This window comes from Dasypus novemcinctus, chromosome 6, assembly GCF_030445035.2.
Source record: "Dasypus novemcinctus isolate mDasNov1 chromosome 6, mDasNov1.1.hap2, whole genome shotgun sequence".
Classification (NCBI taxonomy): Eukaryota; Metazoa; Chordata; class Mammalia; order Cingulata; family Dasypodidae; genus Dasypus; species Dasypus novemcinctus.
The window spans coordinates 110,461,644-110,480,604 of record NC_080678.1 but is presented as its reverse complement, the minus strand read 5'-3'; the positions used below and the strand labels follow the sequence as shown (position 1 = coordinate 110,480,604).

Sequence of the window (18,961 nt, the reverse complement as noted above, 5' to 3'; positions counted from 1 at the left end):
AAAAAACAGTAAGCTTGAAGATACATAACTAGAAACTTCCAAACTGAAAAGCAGAGAGATAAAAACTGAAAAAGTAGAACAGAATATCTAAGACCTGTGGGACTACTACAAATGGTGTAACATGCACGTATGCAGGTATTGACCAGAAGGAAAAAAAGAAACAAAACAATTATTTGAATTAATAATGGCTGAGAGTTTTCCAAAATTAATGACAGAGCACAGGTCTGAGAAGTTCAGAAAATACCAACCATGATAAATGTAAAATAACCCACCCCTAGGCATATCTATTCAAATGTAAGTAAGTCAGAGAAAAAAAGAAAACCTTGAAAGAAGCCATAGAAAAAGAAGCACCTTCCTATAGAGGTACAAGGGTAAGAATTACATCAGATTCTCTCCAGATACAATACAAGCAGGAAGAGACTGGACTGAAATACTAAAAGCATTGAAAGTAAAACAAACAAACAAACAAAACACACATACACAACCTAGAATTATAGAACTCAGCAAACTATTCTTCAAAAGTGAAGGAGAAGTAAACTTTCTAGACAAACAAAAATTAAGGAAATTTGTTACCAACAGACCTGTCCTGCAGGAAATGTTAAAAGAAGCACTTCAGAGAGAAAGAAAATGATAAAGGTCAGAAACTCTGATCTACAAAAGAAAGGAAGAGTGTTAAGAAAAAATAAATGAAGGTAAAATATTTTGTTTCTCTTATGCTTAACTGATCTAACAAATAAAAGTTTGTTCAAAATTATAATACCAACAATGATTACAGTTTATGGATAAATTAAATATATGATGGCTGCTATAAGGAATGGAAGGGGAGAATTGGGATTATTCTGTTATATAAGGTACCTGCACTACCCATGAAGCAGTACTCAGATTACTTGTAAATGTATATTGTAACCTCTAGGGAAACCATTAAATTTTTTAAAAAATATGTATAATTGAAATTCTAAGATGGAGAGACAATGGAATTATATAAAATGCTTGATTAAAATTAGAAAAGGAAAAAAAGACTGGAAGACACAGAGCACAATGTCAATGAATAAAAAGTAGTTAAAATATGGTAGATATTAATCGAATGATATAAATAATCACTTTAAATGTGAATGACTTAAATACACCAGTTAATAGAGACTAGTAGAGTGGATTAAAACATAAGACCCAACTATATTTTGTTAATAAACTCACCTTAAATACATAGTCAAAGATAGATAAAAGTAAAGAGATAGAGAAGAATATACCATGCTAACACTAATCAACAGAAAGCTGGAGTAGCTGTATTGATTTCAAACAAAACGTATTTCAGAGCAAGAAAAATTATCAAGGATATATAGGGAAATAACATAACGAAAAAGGAGTCAATGTTCCAAAAAATAACAATTCTTAACATGTATGTCCCTAACAACAGGGCACGAAAATATGTGATACAAAAACTGATAGAACTGCTAGGAGACATAGACAACTCCACTCATATTTGGAGACATCAATATCCCTCTGTGAGTAACTGTCAGATTCATCAGGCAGAAAATCAGTAAAGGTGTATTAGAACTGAGGAGCACCATCCATCAACTGGATCTCATTGACATCTATAGAAACATCAAACAGCAATAGAATATACATTTTCCTCAAGCCCACATAACATTCACCAAGACAGACCACATACTGTGCTATAAGATACCCCTCAACAAATGTAAAAGAACAGAACTTTCAATCCATAACAGAATTAAACTAGAAATCAATAACAGAAAGACAGATGGAAATTCCAAAATATTTGGAGCTTAAACAAAACATAAATAACACATGGGTCAGAGAAGAAGTTTCAAAAGAAATTTTAAAAATATCTTGAACTACAGAAAAATGAAAAGACAGCTTATCAAAATTCGTTGGATGCATCTCAAGTTGTTTATATAAGCTTCCACCTTAGGAAACTCAAAAAAAAAAAAAAAAAAAAAAAGAGAGATCAAATTAAACCAAAAAAGCAGAAAAAAATAATAAGCATTAGAGCAGACATCAGTGAAACTGAAAATAAGAAAATAAAGAACTTCAACAAAATAAAAAACTGGTTCTTTGAAATTATGAACAAAATTGATAAACCTCTAGCTAAGACAGTCAAGAAAAAAAAAAAAAAGAGAATACACCAATTGCCCACTGAATATATTTTAAGTACAGTTTACCTCGATCATATTATTCTAGAGCTAAAATTTTAACATTAAACACAAATTTTAATTTTATTCCTTTATTTAAACTTGTTTAATTAGTTTCCTTTCTAGATCTGCTGAGATAACCTTACTATAGCACTTAGTTCATGCAACTATAATAGGATTCCCATTTGTATTATAATTACCTATATATAAATGTCTACAATATTTTATAATCTCCTTGGAAAAATGTTTACCTGCTTCTCTTTTTCCAACCCAGAATGTAGTGCCTAGTCCAGAATGGTAACTAGAAAAAAGGAATTTTGTATTGTCACTGTGTGGTTCATTTTATTATGTTTCTCTAGTAAAATGAGTACTATTCCCAGGTCTTGACAAACCTGGTGTAGCAGTTTGATAATATTTATGATTTCCAAAAATATATATTGGATTATGTTGTGAACTGGTCTGTTCCTCTGGGCATATTAGATTGGATTGCAGTCAGAGGTTTCACTTTTACTTGATTAATAATGATTAAGGCTTTGACTGGGCCACAGCAGTAGTACGTGAGTAGTAGTCACAGAGAAAATGACATGGCAGAGAAGAAAATTGGAGTTTTGATCCTGGAGTTCAGGAAGTAAGCACACAAAGAAGCAGATACATGAGGAAAGAGTGAAGGCTCCATTAGACATTGCAGAGGCCCCAGGAAGAGAGTCAAGCTGTTCCCCTGACAGTTTACAGCTGGCCTTGTGGAGAGAGCAGAGCAGCTGAGCCGGGAAAGAAACAAACCTTGGAAAAGAGCCAAGACTTGTCCCAGTCTGTGGCTGAGACTGGAAGAAGCTAGACCATGGAGCCTTGGGAGGAGGAGTAAGACAGAACCCTCACAGGCATCACCCACCATCCTGCTCCAACATGTGGCAACAGACTCTGGGTGAGAAAGTACCTCTTACAGTACCTTTAGGTGGACTTTTTAGGGCCTTGTGATGGAAAGCTTCTATCCCAAATAAATACCCTTTATAAAAATCAAGCGATTTCTGGTATTTTGCATCAGTAGCCCTTTAGCTGACCAATATACCTGGGAAACAAAGAACTTCCACTATGGTTGGGAACCCTTTCATCATGGATTCTAGATTAGTAGAGTATAATGGGCAAGGTACTTTCCCAAATTCATTGATAATCTAGGCTGGGAAAGTTCCTCCAGGTCTTATAATTCACAGATGGTACTGCCTCAGGATAAGAACAGGATGTTCCTTTTCCCAGTGTTAAGATCCCACCCCAAAGAAAATCTATTTGAGATAGTGTCCCTATGTACTCCTCTGTTGTCCAATCTCTCCTCTTGACTCAGGTGCTGGAGCAGGTCTTGGTGGAGGCAGTGTGTGGAGCACATCCTGAAAGTACTGGCTGCAATGTCCAAAGGAGCTGGATATGGTCGAAAGGGATGCCAATTGACAGTGAAAGACAGGGATAATATGAATGAAGCCATGGTAGGCAGAAAGGTGGCAACCTTCATTACTTTAGCAATTTGGGAAGAACCCAAAATGTAGTCTTTGAGTTTCCTGAATGGGCAGGTCAAAGAGATTTCATGGGAGGTGAGTGATTCTAGATTGCCTAATTTGATACTGTCTACTGGAGAGCCATGCTGTGTCAGTTGAGGCTTAGTAAATGGTCTTTGGTGGGGTATCCTAAAATCCTTACTGGTGGATTGAGACTCCTTGACCAATGGCCAGAATCAGGATGGCACTAGATCAAATATAGAACTAGAAGTGAAAAACATTATTACTATGAAAGATGTGTATGCCAATTTAACTACTTGCACATTTAAAATAGTAGCTCTGTAGCCTACTATTTTATCCATACAAGGCACAGTACCCAAAGTACTTCCCAGTGACTCCTTAAATGCCCCTTCTGGATTACTGATAGGTGGACATGATCTTGGAGAGTCTTCTAAGTGCAAGACATAATAAATGTGGCCCTCTCTCAACACATGAGTGGGAAGCACACAAAGAAACATCTCTTCCGAAAAAATGGGGTTAACTGGGGGAGACAAAGGTGAGCCAGCACAAAGAGCCATATGGTCTGTTTTGGCAAGGTCATTGCATAGAATGAGAACTGTATTCTGGGCATCTTAGGAAGGGTGAGGCTCTCCGAGGTTACTCAGAAATTGAGGATAAGTAACATAAACCCTGATCACTGGCTCAGGTCCTATAAGGTCCTATGTAATTCAGAATATTGGACCTGATAGAGCAATTTCAGGTTATCGTGGCTAAGTTTTAAAGAAGTCTGAAAGATGGAAAAAACTGATGACCTTCACACAGGCTTTTACCAATGGAACATCTCAGTGATCTTGCTGTACTGGTAAGTATTAACACAGCTCCTATGTATCCTACCCTTTTTATTATCAAAAAGGGATGGTTTTAGATTACAGAAAACAATGATAGGCTCAAGCACCCCTGTCTGGCCTCCTAAGGGGAGTGTGGCTTAAGGGACACAAAGTACTTAAGCAAGTAATTCCCTGGGGTTTGGTGGTTTTAATAACTAGGAAGAAGAGTGCCTGCCCCACCAGGAAGAGGTGAACGTCTTCATGATCCAGGGCTGCTCTCCACAATGCCGGTTAGAAGCTGGGTTAGCCCACCTTGACTTAAAGAAACTCAGCCAGTTCTTAAAGATAATAACATTCTTTCCTAAGGGCGCACACTCCATCTGTTTAGTATTAGGAACCATGCCATAAACCAAGATTTTTAATTAGTAGTTTCTTAAAGGACAACGTACTGTAGAAACTTCTGTTTAGTAGTACTTTGGTTCTCTGGTTGCTTACACCACCAAGAGTGGCTCTGAGGAAATGTTCAACCCAACAAATGTTTATGAACCTTCTACAGCATACCAAGTACTGAGCCTGCCTAAATGAACACGAAAAAAGACCTGGCCTATTTTCTCAGGGAGCTAACACTCCACTAGAGAAATATAAAAATAAATGGAATTAGACAACAAATAAGCACTTGAATAGGCATATAAATAAAGCTTCACAGGAGCCCCGAAAAGGGAATACACATTCCAGCGGGGATTCCATGACTACTGTAAATGCTTTTAATTAGTGATTTCAGTACTGTGTCTATGGCTAAAGACTAATTCACTTAAAGTAACCAGGGGCTCTCCATCTATAGCTGTCTAACCTTTCAATTTTGCAAAGCATTCCTTTTCCCCGAAGAGGCCATTCACTAGGTGGAAATGAAGAGCAGAACAATAAATTAACGTAACATGATGCAGTACTTTTTGAATACAGATAAAATATATTTAGAACCTCAAAATTTCTGCCCATAAAATATAACAAATGTTGCTACTTTCATTGTAATTTCTTTTAAGACAATCCACCTAGCTTGGCCACTTAATATTAATTTACAAATGAAATGTATTAAATGAGTGCCTCAACTATCTTTTTATGTGCTTGCCTTTTCCTTTTTATTGGAAGCTAAAATAAAGGCACAGAGTGTCTGTGTAAAATAGGGAAGACTCTGAGTGGAAATCATACTTAAAATGACTTTAGTAAAATTTATCATTTCATCAGTTTCTTGAATAGGTCAGAAGAGACCAACTATTAACTGACAGAATTGTTTATGCACAATTACTACAAAAAAGAAAGAGTATCAAGCAAATAAAAAAGAAAATTAAGCTACAACAAAAGGAGATAAATAATCCTGGGTGGTAATCAAAGAAATATAAATCAAAGAAGCTCAAGGCATCATTTCACAAATAAATTATCAGGTCTCTTCTTGCTATGATAACACCAAAAGCTCGTGTGGGTGCAGTGTAAATAGAGTAACGCTGGTAAATTGTTTGACCACTTCTGGAAAATAACATAGCAACAGAGAGCAAAAGCAATGTGAAATTTGCACCCGTAGTTGAAGAGTACCACTCTTGAGAATTTATCCTAAAGAAACAATTCAATGAAAGAATAAAAGTCACAAATATTAACATGGTATGAATAGTAATGTCTATAATAGGGAAGAAAAAACTGGAAACAATGCATCTGCTATGGAGTAATTAATATTACAATGAGAAAGAAAGCTGTTTCCGATCTCTCTGCGAGTAAGCAGACATACCCAGAAGCAGCCTGGCAAAGGACTGTCCTGCAGACGGCTGTGGCTTTAAACCTCTAGAGAAGGAGAGCAGCACTGATGACAGTAAGGGTGGGCAGGAGAGGGAACAGGGACAGGGCTAACGCAGAAGGAACAAGGAAACATAGAAGGACATGAAAAACGAGGGCAAGCTACTCAGGTTTGAGGCAAGGTAATGACAATACAGGTCAGTTGGAAGACAGCTGGCATCTAATTTAAAGAAATCACATTAGTATTACATACCAAAAGTCTTAGAAAAATATATCCCCTAAAGCCATATCTAAGAAAAATATGGAAATACTAAGAGACTTGTGGCAAATTACAGGGTGCTTTTGTGCTTATTTGAACCTTCCAAATCCTCTATAATGCACATGTATTACTTTTATAATCAGAGAACCCATGCTCTTTGGGAAAATAAAGACCAAAAAACACAATAATCACTGTTACTCTTCAGTGTGATGGCTTGTTAGAAACACCTAACTTGGGGACCCAGGGACCCCAAACTGTGCTGTTAACAAGATGGCACATCTCAGTCTGAAAAGCTCTGCTCTTCTCCCCACCCCCCACTCCCCACACCCTCCCCAAGTGAACAGTGTGTGGGAACCTACCAGACTCTGCTGGGACCCTGGATAAAGACATGTCGCCATAGCCCGCATGAGGTGGCGCAAAGCCTTCTGCAGATATGGAGCTTGGTGTCCTGAGGCAGGCAGGCCCAGTCAGCACCCTGGGGGCCAGAACACAACAGTCCTTCACTTGGGCAAACACAAAGCCAAGGATTTTCTATAAGACAACTGGTGTTTCCACAGCTCTGACACATTACTCATTTATTCAGTCAGTGTCATTCAGTGGATACTTAATTCCTTAAATAGCACATCTACACTGAATGAGATGCTGGGGATTCAATATGGAAATAATAAATAAGAATTAACTATAGAGCCTGTCCTCAAGAAATGTGGTCACCTTGATTCAATCAATAAATATTATCATGTAAAAAAGCATTTTTTCCTCTAATATTTGCCATAATTGGACTGCAAGGTCATGTTACATTGCTGTCATTTGTTAAAGCTTGGAGTATTTTTTGTCTGGCTACCTACAAATGAAATGGGATTACTGTAACCTGAAACCAAAAATTACTGTTTTAAACAGATTCATTTTTAAAAACTCTGAGATTTACAATATTAAGAAAAATATTTAAAATTTTTCCTTAAGGCAAAAATGTAGGTGGCACCTCCTTTTAATGCCACATAAGGATAATGTTTAACTGGCCCTCCCAAGGATTATTTAATAACGTAGGGAAATTGTACTTTGGTCCACTCATTGCTTACTGTTGACTAAGAGTCCTACACTTAGTGAAATGACATATCATTTGTAAACTTTTTTTTAAATTCTACTTTGACAAGGAGAAAAGGCATCTCTTTTTCAAAAAGAAGAACTATGGTGACTGGCAATGAAGAGCTTTCCCTGTACACATACCTGAGAATTGAAGTACCTCCTTGTTAATGAAGAACCACTAAGGACCAGAGGATCTGCCATCCAACTACTTGGTATATTTTTAACTAAAGACAACTAAAGTCAATTTTCTCTAAAAATTTTGTCTGAAAATTAATTTTAAGACAGTCCTTGATAATTAGTGAAACCCTTAACACAAGTACCAGGGTTTAAATAAATGGCCCACATGAAATAAACATGTGAATGGCCCTGTACCCAAACAAATTATCTTCTTTGTACACACACATACACACACACACACACACATAGATAAGGTCTCTCTAGCAAACAAATAAATAGACTGAAACTCATATTAATTCATACCAAGAGTCACCTATTTCAAATCTTCCACCAAAGTCAGCAGTGCTTCCAGGACAAACAGTTTTGATTAGAAACACATGCCCATTTCTGGGACTTGTTAGGTAATGAATCAGAGATAATCCTATAGAAAAACAAAAGTCCATCAACTGGATGAATTTCTCTTCTCTTACATGTTATCTAGTATATCATAGTACAACTAGATAAAAGAATACCAACGTTAAGATGATTAATATTTAATTCAATTTTAAATTGCAACTACTGCAGTAAATTAGACATAGCATAATGCCTAAGTAACAGTTTATACAAGTCACCATCAACAAATGTACACTGAGTGCCGAGTCAGTCCATAAAGTTTAAAAAATAAATTATATAAATCCCTGTTCCCTCTCCTGCCCACCCTTACTATCATTATTTCATTTATTATAAAGCAAAAGAAAACTTTTCAGGAAATACAGTGCCCACCTCCTCCCAAGTTTGGCTAGGTAAGCAGCCATTAGTGTTTCCCCTCTAATCTCTGTGGGGATTTTTGGTTATTTTTTTAATTAGAGAAGTTGAGGGTTTTAGAACAATTGTGCATCAAATACAGGATTCCCATATATCAGCCTATTATTAACAACTTGCACTGGTGTGGTACCTTTGTTACAAATGATGAACACACATGTTTATAATTATACCATTAACTGTAGTCCATGGTTTAACTTATGGTTAAACACTGTTCTGTGGGGTTTTTTTCTTTTCATAATTGAGGTTTATCAGTCATTTTGAAGTTCAGTACACAGACATTTATGAACAATCTGAACACAATTCTAAATATAAATACCAAAAACCTAAAAAGCCATGTAGTTGTTTTTCTAAAGTTATTCCAGTTACTTTCCAGCTTAAAATTTGAATGTAAGTTTTCCTTAAGAGGCTATCTAGTACCTACATCTTCAAGTGCTGATAAGCTGTTCCATCTTTATATCCCACTAATTCACAATTCAATATCATACACACAACACACATTTCCAATCTTTCACAGCACATAACACAGTTATTAGAAAAACTGGATGGCCATGACCAAGGATGTTATAGAGTACACACAGTTCAGACAAGGGATGGTTTCAAGAAAGAATTCTACTAAAAAACAGGGGAATAGAAGTAATTTAAAATGTTTGTGATGGCTACTGTGTCAACTCAGCCAGGTAATTGTACCCAGTTGTTTGGTCAAGCAAGCACTGGGCTAACTGTAATACAAGGGCATTTATGGACTTTAGTCACCATTGACTTTACTGCAGTGGTAAATCATAGAGAGCTCATTATAATTACATCAATCAGGGAGATTGCAATCAGCAGTGAGTGACACTTAACCCAATCAGTTGAATGCCTTAAAAGAGGAAGTGATTTCAGCATTGAGTGATAATTTCCCAGCTCATCTTTGGACAACCAACATCTCCCAGAACTTATCAAGAAACTTCATTGGACTTTCATCGGAGCCCCTGGTTGCAGCCTGCCTGCAAAACCTGGATTTGTGCATCCCCACAGCTGCATAATACAGACTCATAAAATAACATACAATTGACAGATATCTCTTGTTGATTCTGTTTCCCTAGAGAACCCTGATTAATAACAATGTTCAACCATATTCAATGCATGACTGTGATTTCAAATCACCAGTTAATATGCATTACAAGGTACAAAAACTGCCAACCCCTACGCCATGGAGTGTTTTTGTTTGTTTGTTTGTTTGTTTTAATATTTATATTTATTTCTCTCCCCTTTCCCCCACCCCGCCCTAGTTGTCTGTTCTCTGTGTCTATTTGCTGCATGTTCTTTGTCCGCTTCTGTTGTTGTCAGCAGCACGGGAATCTGTATTTCTTTTTCTTGCGTCATCTTGTGTGTCAGCTCTCCGTGTGTGTGCAGCACCATTCCTAGGCAGGCTGAACTTTCTTTTGCACTGGGCAGCTCTCCTTATGGGGAGCACTCCTTGTGTGGGGGGCTCTCCTATGCAAGGACGTGGCAGGGCACTCCTTGCGTGCATCAGCACTGCACATGGGCCCGCTCCACACGGGTCAAGGAGGCCCAGGGTTTGAACCATGGACCTCCCATGTGGTAGATGGATGCCCTATCCACTGGGCCAAGTCCGCTTCCCCCTGCCATGGAGTGTTGACATCTAATATACCAGAAATGTGTATATATTTTTTACAATGAAAAAAAAAAAGTTGACATCCAAGATAGTCAAAGACTATCAATATCCACTATTTTCTGGTTGTACCAAGAAATAAACAACCAGCAAATGACTTCCCCCTTAAAAAAAAAAAAAAGCATTTACACTTTAAAAAATGGGATGAAGTAGGATCCCAATCTTCTTAACACTGTTTCTTCTAGAGCTACTAAAAACATTGCATTTATAAAATAACTTTTTTTGGTAATGTATATATTTTCAAAAAAATACAATTTACAAAAATGGTGGGGTGGGGAGTGGAGAGTGGGTTATATGGGAACCGCTTATGTTTTTTAATGTAACATTCTTTACAATCTATTAGCATTAATTTTAAAAATGTAAAAAAAAAATAGCTGATAAAAATATTCCTCTGGGTTATACAAGAAAGGAGAAATGGACCACTGAGAAGACATGGTATACAATATTTAACCAGACCTGGCTTCTTTCTCTCCTGCTTCATCAGAGGCTGGACTCTTCTCATTTTTAGTTTCTCCATTTTCTGCAAGTAAATCCTGTTGAGTTTCTTGGTTACCACGTCAGCTTGTTTTCCCTTTGCTTCCCTTTTCCCTTTGAGGGTTGTACTTTTCAGTCTGAAGGTTTATCCTTTCCCACTGTCATTTTTGGCTTCACGTCTGCTTTCATAGGAGCAGGTTTAGCAGACAGCCTTGCCGACCTCCTCCTGGGCTCATCCTTCCCTACCGCTTCAGCGGAGCGGAGCTTCCTCTCAGACAAATCAGAATCTAAGCATTTAAGGGTAGAATTGTTGCTGTTTCTTCAGTGACTAGCACATTGGAAATACTCAAGAAATGTTCGATTAATTAATTTCATGAAAATGTGTATCATCACTGATCAGTCCACACAGCCACATCAATAACTCTGGGAAGTCTCAGAAGTCTTATACGGTCCCTGAGAGAAGGGCTGTAAAAGATAAAGTTCAAGGTTTCCTTCCAACTCCTGGGGAAGGTGCCAGAGTGCTGAAAATCAGGGCATTAACCCTGAGAAGGGAGAAAACTAAAAGCAGAGCTAGTTTCTGGATACATAACTCAGGAGAGAGAAAAAGTGGTCTAACCTGATGCAAAGTGATCCCATTTGATCATAAGAGGAAGAAAACACAAGTGTTTGTGTTGCCCAGGCAAAAGAAGCATGACATTTTCCTTCAGAAGTTAGGGTGACATAGTGGAAGAACCAATGAATTCTTATTTTCAAATGATAACTATTGTAAATCCAGTTGGGGTACTATTTATAGCCTATCTCAAAACTTTAGCAGATACTGGCAAAGACCACTTCTTCATAATGGACTTTAAGCAGGTACTAGATGCCAAGATAAATAAGTTGAAATGACCTGCTGAGCACCTTGTCTAGGCCAATTCTTAACTACAGGCTGAGACTCTTCAAACTCTCCTGAAGGTTCTGTCATACCCCATTCACTGAGTCGTGTATTAGCCTAGAATAAAGGGCAGGAAAGAAGGCCAAGTGCCCAATACTGAATGGCTCTTGCTGTCTTTCCTGTAGTCCTATGGAGAGAGGAGTTCCCTCCTCTGAAATCTATTTTCCTGTGGCCAAGTGCCAGTGTAAGCATGTTGGACTATTACAAATTATACAGCACTATTTATACCTTTTAAGAATTGTTTTTTCAGACTATGCTTTTTCTAAGAATTACTATTGTTGATTTTTCTGACTATAAAGATAACCAATAGTAAAGTTACAAATAGGAAATTTCATTTTGTAGTTTATTAACCATTCTCAGTATGTGTGTCTGGAGAGAGGGTTGCAGGGAAACAGGGAGAAGAGAGGTGTGAACTGCTACCTCAAGAGCTGCTGTGGTGGTGGAGACGAGTGTGGTGGAGTGAGGGAGAGAAAAGCAAAGGACACAGAAGGCAGGGCTCCAGGATCCCTCCAGGCTCCCATAATTTTTTCAACAAAGTTCTTCCACTAAAAGAAGTTCAAAAACAACTGTTCCAAACAGTATTTTAAGTAATCATCTCCGAGTAATTTTATACATATCTTTATCACTTAAAAGATGTAAAAATCACTATTCTAGACTTGCTCTAAATAAATCAACAACTTTCCCCCTTACAGATATGCATAATTCAGGTGCAGTCATCTTATAGGAAAATATTACTGCTACTTAAAGACAGTGGCTCAGGGGAGCATTGGTGACTCTGGGACAAGTCATGTGACATCCACCAAAGAAATATTAAGTTCACTAAAAGGGAAAGAAAGAGGAAGAGAAAAAGGAGAATAAAAGAAAGGATGGAAGAAGAATAAAAGAGCCAGACTAATAACAGTGAAAAATCACACTCGAAAAAAACGGAATAAAAATTTAAAAGGTGGAAATAAAAGTAAGAGGAAAAATATAAAAGATCAGAATGATGAGAAGAGAGGAATGAAATAAAGACCAAACAAGAGAAGGTGGAAAGAAAGAAAAATAAAGAAAGAGGGGGAAATGAAAGAAAGAGAAATAAACAAAATAAGGAGAAAAAGCAAAACCACCACCACCACAACAGAAAACTAGATCTCCCTCTCAGGCCACCAACAAGTGTCTCAAGCTGCCTGTGCTCACCAATCACCCCCATGGCCTGCCTTCCACAGTTTGGCTGACTACTGGTTTTCTGGTTGTAAAAGAAATGCAGAAAAATATAGCTCTCAGCTGACAACTGCCAATGCAACCTATGGAGTCTGTGGCCTTTAAAGATGTAGCTATAGACTTCCCCCAAGAAGAATAGGCTCTCCTGGACCAGTCCCAGAGAAAGGTGTTCAGAGATGTCACAGCAGAGATCACCAATCATCTGGTTTCGGTGGGTATTCAGGTCTGCAAATCAGATGTCTTTTCCCAGTTGGAGCAAGTAGAGGAACTGTGGAGTGAAGGAATAGGATTTCCCCATGACTAGAGTTCAAGCAGGCAAAGCAGCCATAAAAAAATAAATGGTAGCCATACAAAATATCTGCAGGAAAGATGTATCTTCCATCATGTCATTGAGATTTCACATTTGAAAGAATCCCTCTAGATGTAATATATTTGCAAGAAGAATTCACACAAAGATCAACAGATTTTCAACATGTGTCAACTCACAAGGGAAAGAAACCCTGTTTCAGCAATTTGGAAAGGCCTTCAGTGACAGTCATCTTTTACTCAACATGAACCAGTTCACAGTAGAAGTAAATCATATGAATATCACATAAATGGTAAAACCTTTATTCAGTCGTATGCCCTTAGATGATTCAATGGATCTGACATTGTTGAGAAACCCTCCAGATGTCATCTATGTGGGAAAGGCTTCAGTCAATCTTTAACCCTTAGGCAACATGAGAGAACTCACACCAGAGAGAAACCCTATGAATGTCATATATGTGGGAAAGCCTTTGAATCTATCCTTAGCACCAGAGGACTCACAGGGAGAGAAACCCTAAAAAGACCATCTATGTGGGAAAGTCTTCAACACTTCTTCTAGCATTAGGCAACGTGAGAGGCTTCACACTGGAGAGAAGCCCTTCACATGTGCTGTATGTGGGAAAACCACATACAGAACCACTCTTCTGGCCTTAGGAAACAGGAGAAGACTACTACTCAAGAGAAATCCTATGAATGCCATCTATGTGAGAAAGCCTTCAGAACAAGTTCCCAACTTAAAGGCCATGAGAGAACTCACACTGGAGAGAAACCATATGAGTGTCTTTTATGTGGCAAAGCTTTCATCCACTGGTCCCACTATCGACAACATGAGAGTACTCACACTGGAGAAAAAGTCTATGGATGTCATCTATGTGGGAAAGTCTTCAATCACTTTTCAAGCCTTTGTCAACAGGAGAGAATTCACACTGGAGAGAAACCCTATGAATGTCATTTATATGGGAAAGCCTTTGCCTTTTTTTTTTGTCCTTAGACAACATGAGAGAACTCACACTGGTTAAAAAAAAAACCCTAGTAATGCCATCTATGAGGGAAAGCCTTCACCCATTGTTCTGACCTTAGAAAACATGAGAACACTCACAGTAAAGTGAAATCTTGTGAATGTCATCTATGTGGGAAAACATTCACTTACTGTTCAGCCCTTAGCATCATAAGAGATTTCACAATGAGGGAAAAACACATGAATGTTCTCTATGTAGTAAAACTTTCATTCATTCTGGCCTTAGATGACATGAGAGAACACACACTGGAGAGAAATCCTATGAATGTCATCTATGTTGGAAAACCTTCCATCATTATTCTTACCTTAGAGAACATGAGGGAATTCACTGAACAGAAACCATGTGAATATCACCTATGTCATAAAGTCCTAACTCATTGTTCTCTCCTTTGGAAACATGAGAGAATTCCCAATGAGGAGAAACCACATGAATGTTGTCTGTGTGGGAAAGCTTTCACTCATTCTGAACTTAGATGACATGAGTGTACTCACATTTGAAAGAAACTGCATGAATGTCTTAATATGAATGGGAAGACCTTAAGTTTATTTTTTTAATTTACGCAATATATAAGAACTTAAATAGGAATAAAATACAAGTATATGGGACAGCTCTCAAGCAATGTTTTTATCTGAGGATATGACAGCAGTCACTAACATTCAATATACAGAAGAGATTATAAACATAAAATTAACCTTTAATACACCACAGAGCTCACACACTGAAGAAACACTATGCTTGTAATCAACAGGGAATAGCTTTTTATCTTATAACTACTTCATCTTACCTAAGCAAATCTATACAATGTCATAGTTGTTGCAAAACCTTCTATTGATGGTTTGATATAAAATGAGTGAACTAATTATATAAATACAATAAAAATAGAAGAGTCTTCACCTGCTTTTCAAAATTATAAAGAAACCAGGAAAATGATATGTGAGAGAAATTCTACATTGTAAATCAATGGAGGAATGCCTAAGTTTATATTCTCCTTTAAATTAAATGAAGGAACACAACAAGAGAAACACTAAGTTTGTAATGGATGTGTATAACTATTTACTCAAGGACCAACCTTGGTGTGCAAAAGAAAATTCAGTGTAGGAATAATCACTAAAAACAAAAAATAATCATGAAAAGTCTTTATGAGAAAGACAAAACTCCTAGGAGGAATACCAGATATTTCATGCTGAAAAACTGTTTGATGAAAACCACATGAAATCCCTTATTCATACAGCAACATTTGCAGGGCATGTAGGAATTCACATTATTTAAAACACTTTTCAGGTCATATATGAAAGAGTGTGTTCAGTGAGCATTCATTTCCTAGTAGCTTTAATATTCTTCCAATGAAGAAACAACCATTCTGAAGGTCAGATGGGTAAACCTTCAGCTGGATTTCACATCAGCTAACTCATACTGGAAAATAATACAATTTATATGTAGAATTTTGAAAAAAGAAAAAAGCCTTATGATTGAAAACATGTAATAAGGCAATGTAGACCTGTGAGGTGACCTGGAAATATTGGGTGAAGAATTTTTAAGAATATAAAATGAGATTCAACTCAATAGATTAGTATTTGCATATATGGAAGCAACAAAAGTTGTTGCTGAAAAATCTAATTTGGCAAATTGTAGTTTTCTATGTAGCCCTAAACAGAAATATTTGGATATGTTGGAAAATAATCTTTAATGTAAACTGAAACATAGAACAGAAAATGAAATGTCTTAGTCTTATGTTAATATTATAACATGTATGTGATATCAGGGATTTAGACAAATATGAATAAACATACCTTAGGAAAAAAGACAGTGACTCAAATATTAGATCTTATAGGCAGGTAGCCACTTCCTCCTTAGTCATACCAAGGCATTGTAGATAACTAAGAATTATGGCATATTTTGAGTGTACACAACACCCCAGAACACCTGAAAACAAGAGGGCAACAGATGTGCAGAAGCCATTCCTGGTTATAAGGCCAACCAATATGCTAAAGCACCTTTTATCCTACCAGTCTTGCATTATGGAATTGTTACAACTCAAAAACTTATTAAAATTCACATAATTTCAACAATTAAAATCTACTCACAAAAATAGAGCAAACTGGATAGCCATAAAAAAAAATAGATATTATATACAACAAAAAAGGTTTCAGCATAACTCCACCAACACTTCCTGCATAGTATCAGCAACTGTACAGAAGAAAAGAGGAAGAAAGAAAAAGGGACTTCTGATGGTCTTGAAAGTTACAGAACCCCCAAATCTCCAATAGGTACTCAGAAAATCTGTCGAAGAACAACATCTGAAACTGGAAGTGGCTTTGCAGGGTCCAATTCTTGGATGAGTGCAATGGAAACATAGTAAGGCTGGGGGGTACTAGAGTGATGGGAATCCTATAAAGTCCTGAAACTAACCAGCTGAAAGTTTTCTTATAGGACAAGGCTTCATAGTGAAGAGAAACTGCCAGGAGTATAAATCAAATTGAGCAGCGGGGGAAAATAGGATCAAAGGAAACAGAAGGGCCAAATAAAGTTGGGAATGGGGATAGGAGGAAACCAGTGCATGTCATAAAAAGCACACTTTGAACACCTGGTGGAAACAGAGGACACCTAGAACTACAAAGGTAGCAAAGCACTCCTCACCCACTCTCCCTTTCTTAGCCATAGGAAAATTCTTCACATCTACACATGAGCAACAGTAAAACACTGAGATCAGTGCTCACAAAAAGTTATAATAAAAAAGGAAATCAGGAGAAAAATAATATCCTTTCAAGTAACAAAGGCACATTAGAAAAGCACGCCCACAAATGAGTTAAAAACCATAACCTAAAATTTGTAAACTAGCTTACAATAAAATTATTAGTAAAACAGTAACTTAAAACAAAATAAAAAAATAAAAACTTGCCCAAATATCTGAAACATTATCAAAAGATAGAGCAAGCAATTAAATAAACTACATAGTAAAAGAAAGGACAGAGAATACCAATACACACACACACAAAAATACACATTACAAAACATTTTTTAATAAATGGAAGCAAGTACCTTTAAACTTAAAACAATGGTTAAATATAAGGGAAGGAAGGATAAAGGGTAGAGGGACAGATTGGACAAGAGACTTCTTTGGACTAAACCTTGCTTTGTGTAAATTTAACTCTGAAACCATGCAAATAACTTTGAAACAATTAAATTTTGAAAATGAGATCCACTAAAAATTGAAAGCAAAATTAAAGGAAAAAACCTCTATATAAATTTGGTGGCATAATCACACAGAGGAAATATAATAGTAATCCAACTGACTTTCACTGCTCCCAGAATAAAGATCAAGAAGACTTCTAGGAAAACAAAAATATCCAGTACCCACAAAGTAAAATTCAGTCTGACTACCAATAAATGATTACCTAGCATGCAAAGATAAGAAGGAAAATACTTAATTAAAACTGAGCCTTAACAGATGAATTAGCAGGTAAATATATTAAAAGTTGTTATAAAAGAGAAGATTTGTGAACTAGAAGGCAAAGCAATAGAATATCCAAACTGAAACACAAGTAGGTGTAGCCCAGTGGTTGAGCACCTGCTTTCCATGTACAAGGTCCTGGGTTCAATCCCTGGTATCTCCTAAAAAATAAACAAAACAAAACAAAAACAAAAAAACCCAAACTGAAACACAAAGACAAAAAAATCTTTGAATAAAATGAAAAGAGCATCAGTGAGCTCTAAGACAACTTCAAACAGTCTAATATGCATGTAGTTTGATTCCATCAAAGAAAGAAGGGAGGCCAGAAAAAATATTTGAAGAAAGAATGGTCATTTTCCAAATCTGATGAGAAACCACAGACCAAGAAACTTAATGAAATCGAGGCAAAAAAATGAGTAAGGAAACTACACTCAGGTACATCTGATCAAGTTGCTCAAAACCAAAGATAAAGGGAATTTTTTAAAAGCAACCAGAGGAAAAAAGACATGCTATTGATAAAAGAACAAAGGTAAGGATACTAGTGGAAAGGCAGTGGAAGAACATCACACAAAAAAATTTTGTTTAAGAATAGAAAGAAATGGACAATATAGCGATATATAAACAGTGAAAATCTCTTTCAAAAACAAAGGCAAAATAAAGATTTTTCAGACATACAAGAGCTGAAAGAACTCCTTAATCAGCAAACCTGTAAAACAATATATGTTACATGAAGTCCTTTAGTTAAAAGTAAAATGATATCACATTGAAATCTATATGTATACAAAGGAATGAAGGGCACAGGAAATGGTAACAATAAGGATAAATATATCACAAATATTCTTATCACTTAAAAAGAAAATTGACTAATAAAAAATAATAACAATGCATTTTACAGTTTACAACCATATAAGTAAGTTGCATGACAAAAATACTACAAAGGGGAGCGATTATGGCTCAAGCAGTTGAGTGCATGCCTCCCACATGAGAGGTCCTGAGTTCAGTTCCCAGGGCCTCCAAAAGAAAAAAACAAACAGACAACAAGCAGACAATGAGCAAAAACAAACAGATAAGGGAGTCACACTGGGAGACATACACACACACTCAAAAATATTATAAAGGTCAAGGAGAAAAGGAAGTATATTATCAATAAAGATTCTAACACCATATGTGCAGTGGCATAATATCACTTTGGTAGGGTGAATTATGTATTCCTGTGGGTGTGAACCCATGGAAAATAGGACCTTTTGAAGACGTTATTTTTAGTTAAGGTGTGGCCCACCTGAATGAGGCTGGGCTTTAATCCTATTACTGGAAATTTTTTGAAGAGAAAGCCACA

The 18,961-nt window shown here is 36.7% G+C and overlaps 1 long non-coding RNA gene across 1 annotated transcript in view; it reads right to left on the bottom strand.

Annotated features, from left to right (window-relative positions):
* LOC131279020 (uncharacterized) overlaps positions 1-18,961 on the bottom strand; it is a 57,014-nt gene that overhangs the window by 22,288 nt on the left and 15,765 nt on the right. Inside the window, exon 2 of the long non-coding RNA XR_009186362.1 lies at positions 6,862-6,977. This is a non-coding gene — a long non-coding RNA (uncharacterized lncRNA). The remainder of the gene's footprint in view (positions 1-6,861; positions 6,978-18,961) is intronic.